This window comes from Microcebus murinus, chromosome 3, assembly GCF_040939455.1.
Source record: "Microcebus murinus isolate Inina chromosome 3, M.murinus_Inina_mat1.0, whole genome shotgun sequence".
NCBI lineage: Eukaryota > Metazoa > Chordata > Mammalia > Primates > Cheirogaleidae > Microcebus > Microcebus murinus.
This window is the reverse complement of record NC_134106.1, coordinates 24,332,246-24,339,729: the sequence shown is the minus strand read 5'-3', so window position 1 is coordinate 24,339,729 and position 7,484 is coordinate 24,332,246.

The following is a 7,484-nucleotide window of genomic DNA, read 5'->3' as shown; positions in this document are numbered from 1 at the left end:
AAATAGGGGTGAAGAATAGAGGAGGGTGAACTTCTAGATTACCAGAGAATTAACAGACACAATAACCAAATACAACATGAGGACCCTGTTCAGACCCTAATTAGAATAAATCATCTTTAAAGAGACATTTTTGAGATGACTGGGAAAAGCTGATTAGAGATTAGATATTGGATAATATTAAAAAATTACTGCTCATTTTTGATAGGTGTGACAATGACACTGGGGTTCTTTAGGAAAATTTCTCATTTTTGAGATGCATACTGAAATGACAATGCTTTAAAACAGTTCAGCAAAGAAAAAAGGGATAAATGAAGTATCTTTGTCCATTTGAGGTGCTATAGAAAAACACCATACATTGAGTGGCTTTTAAACAATAAACATTTATTTCTAACAGTCTGGAGGCTGGAAGTCCAAGATCAAGGTGTCAGCAAAGTTGATGTCTGATGAGGGCCTGTTTCCTGGTGCCTTCTGGCTGTGTCCTCATGTGGTACTAAGAGCAAGGTAACTCTCTGGGGTTTCTTTTTTAGGGGCACTAATCCCATTCATGAGGGTGGATAACCCTCATGACTTAATCACCTCCCAAAGGCCCCACCTCCCAATGCCATCACCTTGGGGATTAGGATTTCAAAATATGAATTTGGTAGGGGTGACACACAAACTTTCAGACCATAGCAGGAAGCAATGTGGATGCTTTTTGATAGTTGTTGAATCTAAGTAATGGATAATGAAGCTTCTTTTACAACTTGCTGTATTCTTGTGTGTTTAAATCAAGTCATTCCCACAGTGTGGTTCTCTCTGGCATGTGGTTGGATTTGGGTGTAAGACTTTAAGCATCTCCAGTTGATTCCCTGCCTGAAAACGGATCAGGGAAATGCAAAGTCCTTGATGCTCAAGGTTGCTTTTCCCAGCTGCATCTTGCTCTACGTCTCCAGATACTTCTCTCTGCTCATGGCTCAGAGAAATTTGGCTTATGGTGTGCGCCCTGCCCTGAGGCCCTCAACCATGTTGCCTATGTGCCCCCTCCATGAAGAGGAGGCTGAATGTGCTGCTCCTGGCTGAGCTGGTGAGACGAGTATGTAGGGATTTCTGTGGTCCATGCAGAGCTGCAGCCTCCCCTCCCCCAGCCTTCAGAGAAGCCAGTCGCTCAGAGTCTTGACATGCAAATTCAATTTGTGTGGGTTTAAATGGGCAAAGACCTAGGTTTCTCAGACCTAGAGTCTGTGAATTCTATGGCTATGTGGTAGAACCATTGCAATGGGGGTGGTGGGGCAGGGGGAGGAGGCAGTGCCAGGACTCTGAGGGACTCTTCTTCATGTAAGGGTGAGGAGAAACTTCCCCTTTCCCCCAAAAGTTCTCTGAAAGATCAACTCACAATAAAGGCAGATTAAGAAGAGAAAGATTTATTTAGGTAGATTAATAAGCAAAAGGTTTGTTTACCATGTGCATGGGGAGAATCACAGAGTGATTACTCAATATCCCAGTGGAATTCAGATATTTTTATACAAGCCTTTTAGACAGGAGGGGGAGATGAGCAGTATAGGTAGTTCTGTTTAGGGGCAATAAATGGTTGCTAGGGAGGATGAATAGATGGGGGACAAAGATTAACTTGTAAATGATTCTCTTAGCAAATTAAATCAACCTGAGAGGCAAGTATTATATTTACAATGATTTGGGCCAGGTCTGGTTGCATTCTTGATCTTCTTTCCTGCGATATATTGAGATAACAGGGAGGATAAGGGAAGTCCGGCACAGGTGCACACAGAGAAGGCAGATGCTGTAGAAATGCAGTGGCGACAGAAAGACCATTCGTGATAGCCCCTGGGGGGAAAAGTGTCTTTTTTGGTTTTTTTAATTGAATATCTTCCATAAGGGCTAAATGATGGATTTTTTGGGGTTTTTTTTTTTTTTTGGTTTTTTTGAGACACAGTCTCACTCCGTTGCCCAGGCTAGAGTGCCGTGGCATCTGCCTAGCTCCCAGCAACCTCAAACTCCTGGGCTCAAGTGATCCTCCTGCCTCAGCCTCCCAGAGAGCTAGGATTACAGGCATGAACCACCACACCCGGCCTGTTTGTTTTTTTAACAAAAAGCTCTATTTGATTTTTGGTCCCAGTAGACCGTCATTTGACATTCAAAACTACATCAGTATCATAAAAAGGAACCTATAGATGCTTGTAAGTAAACATTTTTGTGGAGCTGTAAAAATATTTTCTGTTGGTGAACATTTTTTGTAATCCTAGTCTAAATTAGAGTACCTGCAAGAATATAAATTTGTGATATTTCCTTCCTTTTGTAAACATCAACTTAAAATATGGAAGTAATCTTTTTTTTAAAAAAAGTCTTGCCTATATTTATCATGAACTATTTTCATTTTGTTGTTTATAAATGCCTTGTCATTTGATGGATGTATAATGACATGTATCTGCCATGATGGTGCCAGAATAGTTTCATGGCCTGAAATGCTCTGCTCAGCCTAGTCATCTCTCCCTCCCTCCCCCAAACCCCCAGCAACCTCTGATCTTTTCACTGTCTCCACCGCCTGCCTGTTCTGCCACCAGCTCTATGAGCTAAGGGGCAGGGGACTGATGGCTCTGCAGGGGCATCTGCTGTGCTGAAGACAGCACAGTGCAGCACAGGCCTGGCTCTCAGGCTCGGCCCCCTGACCTCAAGCACCTAAGCTCTCTGCTCCTCGGTTTCCCAAAGTGCAAAATGGGAATGATTTAACCCTCACAGACAGTTGCTGGGCATTGTAAATGAAACAAGATGGGGAGTGTGTCACAGTGCAGGCACAAAGGCTGACTTGGAAGAGACAGTCAAATGGTAGCTCTCTATGAAGTCCCTGAAATCCCCCCAAACCCTCCCAATGCAAGAGGCACGTGTCATCATTGGCTGCTAGCCCAGGCAGGAAGGCAGGAGGCCTGGGGGAAGAGGAGCAAGAGTCTCACCCTGGTCCATTCCGCCCTCTTGAATCCTGGGTTGCCTCCCTGACCCCACACTCAGTAACTGGGGCAGGAAGGAGCTCACACCTCACACCTCGCGTGGGCCTCCGAGGGTATGAGAGATAGGCTCGGGGTCCCACTGCTCATAAGAGGTGTGGGGTCATCTTCAGACGCGAAGTCCCAAAGTAAGAAGTACAAGTGAACAGCGTGGCACAGCTCCCCACATGACATCTAGGGCAGATGGGGTGGCAGGAGCCAGAAGGCCCCCTCCGCGCTGCTGCTCAAGGCGCAGGGCTGTCGAGGCCACCGCGACAGCTTGCCTGCCTCATCGCTATCCGTCCACAGCCCAGCCCCACAGCCCTGGGATTACTGGCCCTTCTGTCCTCAGCAGGGGGCTCTGTGGCCATGTGTGCACTTCCCTTGCAGGGTGACGTCGCCCCACACATGGGCTCATATATGTTCACGCTCCCAGGACAGAGGCGCGTGCTCAGACTCGAGCGCGCCCCCTGCCGACCTGCGTCAAAGAGCCCCCTGGGAGGGCACCTGTGCTGTGGCATAACCAGCACCGTGGCAGCCAGCCTCACTTCCCCTTTCTCCAGCTGCCATCTCTTTCCCTGCACCTGACACTCAGTGGAATCCCACCCGCTGGTCACTGTTAGCAGGAAACAGTTTGGTGACCAGAGAGGGAAGGGCTAGAACAGGCATTTTGCATCAAGAGCTGTGGGTTGGGCATGGTGGCTCATGCCTGTCATCCTAGGACTCCGGGGAGGTTGAGGTGGGAGGATTGTTTGAGGTCAGGAGTTTGAGACCAGCCTGAGCAAGAGTGAGACCCTATCTCTCCAAAAAAATAAACAAACATGCAAAAATTAGCCGGGCATGGTGGCTCGTACCTGTTGTCCCAGCTACTCAGGAGGCTGAGGCAGGAGGATTGCTTGAGCCTAGGAGTTTGAGGTGAGCTATGATGAAGAAGCCACTGCACTCTAACCTGGTTGACAGAGACTCTGTCTACTCTGTATAGAAAGAAAGAAAGAAAGAAAGAAAGAAAGAAAGAAAGAAAGAAAGGAAGGAAGGAAGGAAGGAAGGAAGGAAGGAAGGAAGGAAGGAAGGAAGGAAGGAAGGAAGGAAGGAAGGAAGGAAGGAAGGAAGGAAGGAAGGAAGGAAGGAAGGAAAAGAGATGTGCACTGGCATTTTATTTTTTCTTAAATAAACTTTAATTTTTAGAGCATTTTTAGGCTCACAACAAAATTGAGTGGAAAGTAGAGAGTTCTCACATACCCTCAGCCCCTGCATATGCACAACCTCTAACATTATAAACATCCCCCACCAGGGTGGTACCTTTGTTACAATCAACGAGCCTACACTGACACATCATTATCACCCAAAGCCCACCGTTTATATTAGGCTTCATTCTTGGTGTTGTACATTCTGTGGGTTTGGACAAATGTATATTCACACATATCCACCATTAGATTGTCATACAGAATAGTTTCACTGTCTTAAGATTCTGCTATGATATATGTAACCTTAACATTTGTATCCCCGTAATAGGCTGAAATAAAAAAAAAAAAAAAGAATCTGCTAGGACTACCTATTCATCCCTTCCTACATCCCCTCAAGTCCCTGGCAACCACTGATCTATTTACTGTCTCCATAGTTTTGCCTTTTCCAGAATATCATGTAGTTGGGATCACACTGCATGTAGCTTTTTCAGATTGGCTTCTTTCAATACTATTCCATTGACTGTATTTCTCCCTTCATCCACTGAAGGATATCTTGGTTGCTTCCAAGTTGTAGCAATTCTAAATAACGCTGCTATAAACACTCATGTACAGGATTTTGTGCAGAATAAGTTTTCAAGGCACCTAATTTTTAAGAAGGTACAAGGCAAAGAAGGAGATAAAGAATTTTTCGCACATTGTGAAATAAATTGGATTCCATGATTTCTGATACCGTTTTTTGAAGGCTTGCAACCAGAATCACTTTTTACAACTGGCAATGGAGAGATGACACAGGATTTCCTCCTCTGAGAGGCTTTGCCTGATCCAAGTCTTTCTTGCCAGGGCCATAGCTTCTGACTACTCTTGTGGCCCTTACAACTCTGCCTTCCTCATCAGATTGTGAGGCCTTGAGGACAGGGAACCGCATCTTATTCACCTTTGTGTCCTTGGATTCTAGCAACTGTTCAAAAAAGTTTCAATGGATGTGTGTAGGAAGGACAGAATTTCATCTTCCCCTACTCCAGATGTTAAATCTGAATTTACATCTGTATCTATAGTTGACTCTGTGTTTTGGCAACTCTGCTCCATTACTCAAAGGGCTTTTAAAAACTCATCCAAAATGAGTGCTTTGTGAAACAGAGGGTGGTGTTATTCTTACTGGGATGCAAATTCCAAGGTCACAGAGCAAGTGCCCAAGCCAGGAATAGAACCTGGATCTTTGGTCTCAAACCAACTCCCTCTCTTAACAGGGTCAGTCCAGTTTTCTGGAGCATCACTTTCTAGACCATTATGTTGTCACTAACTTCAGGGAGGGATAAGCTTTAGCCGCTAGCATCGTTACTCTACAACATGCCAGCCATTACTGTGAGTTCATTTCAGCTAAAAAGATAAAGATTGTCCAGCCCTGCTCCACATGGCTGTAAGATCCAGAGGAAGAGGAACTCAGTGCCCACTGTCTTCCCCCAGCCCAGCCTGGTTCATTTCCTTTCCCAGACTTCAGCAGAGGGTTAGGAGCTAGGTGCTGTACATGAATTACCTTGTTTCACCCTCATAGCAGGTGAGGTGCTGCTATTATCCCTCTTTTACAGATAATGAATCTAAGGATCAGAGAAGTTTGTTGACTTGCCTAAGATAGTCCATCTTGTAAATAACAAAAACAAGATTTTTGCCCCAGCTCTAACAAACTCCAAGCCATGTATGTTAGTTTCCTAGTTTCACCATCACAAAGTCCTACAAACTGGGGTGGTAGAAATATATTCCCTCTCAGTTCAGAAACCAAATCAAGGTGTTACAGGGCCATCTCCTTCCAAAGGCTCTAGAGAAGAATCCTTCCTTGCCTCGTTTAGCTTCTGGTGGCTGCTGACAGTCCTTGGTGCTCCTTGGCTTCTAGACACACCACTCAGTCTCTGCCTCCATCTTCATGTAGACTTCTCTCCTGTGTGTCTGTGTCTCTGTGTCCAAGTTTCCTTCTTCTGTTAAGGACATCAGTCATGTTGGATTTAGCAACCACCCTAATCCTCCTAATCCAGCATGACCCCCTCTTAACTTTATCACATAGGCAAAGACTCTATTTTAAAATCTGGTCACTTTTGCAGGTTCCAGAGGTTAAAGCTTGAATATATCTTTTTGGAGGAGACAATTCAACCCATAGTAGTGTGTTTTCTCTGTTATATTTGCTGCTTGGATGAAAGATAACTAAAATGTCAAATGCTTCACCTTCAGACATTATTTGTTCTCAGTTTTGGTCCAATACTTTATAACATGGTGAGCAGAAACAAGACTGGTTCTTGAGCTGCAGGCTATGGCCCCAGCTCTGCTATACAGTAGAAGTGACTAATCTCATTTATTTTCTCAGGGCCTCAGTTTCCACATATAGAGTATATGGAAGATAGACTAGATAGGTGATAAGGTCCCTTTCCAGCCTTAGAGACTGATGTGATGGGCTACAAAGATTATAAACACAAAATCTCAGACAGCACCCCTCCCGGTCCAAATTAAAGCTATTTTAATCCAATTCAATAAGTATTTAAGCATCTCTATGTGTCTATCTGTAATTATATTTCTCTTTCCACTATGGGGTATACTCCTTAGGGGCAGTGGTCATGGCCAGCACCTAGAGTGAACTAATGAAAGGCTTGTTAAATAAACAGCATGATAGAGTGGTAGGAACTCAGGGGACAGGGAATTGGAATGCCAAATTATGACGACTTATTCACTGGGTGCTGCTTGTGTTTGCCTTGTTTCCACAAAGGGAATGTAAGCTTCCGGCCAACAGAGCAGTCCTCTGTTCCTTACAATGTCTGAGGTAGGGCTGGAGACAGTAGAGGTGCGATATGTAGTTTAATTCCCCACTTGCTTATTCATTTTTACATAAACACATAAATGTGATCTTATCATTCCTGCTGGCTGTCTTTTGTTGTTTTCTTTTGTTTGGTTGCACATTTCTTCCTTCCTCTACCCTCTTCAGCCCCAGGTCTGAAAATTCCCAAAATTCTGCCAGGCAGTTGATGCTAACAACCTGGTATGTTTCTTCCCACATTTTTCTCCCTACATGTAGATTCATATACAGGCAACAAATACATGCACATAAGTGCTCAGGTACATCAATGGGGGGAGGGGCTGTTTGTCATTGTTTTATACAATAGGATCATATTATAGATGCTTTAAAAGCTAAATAATCTTGCTTTTCTCAATCAATAATACCTAGTGGAAATCCATTCAAGCCCATTGGTAAAACTGGAATTTGTACTTTTAAAAGGATGTACTTTTAAAAGGATAGTTGATGGTGTGGGTGTACTGTAATTCATTCAGCGACTCTCTATCAGATAGG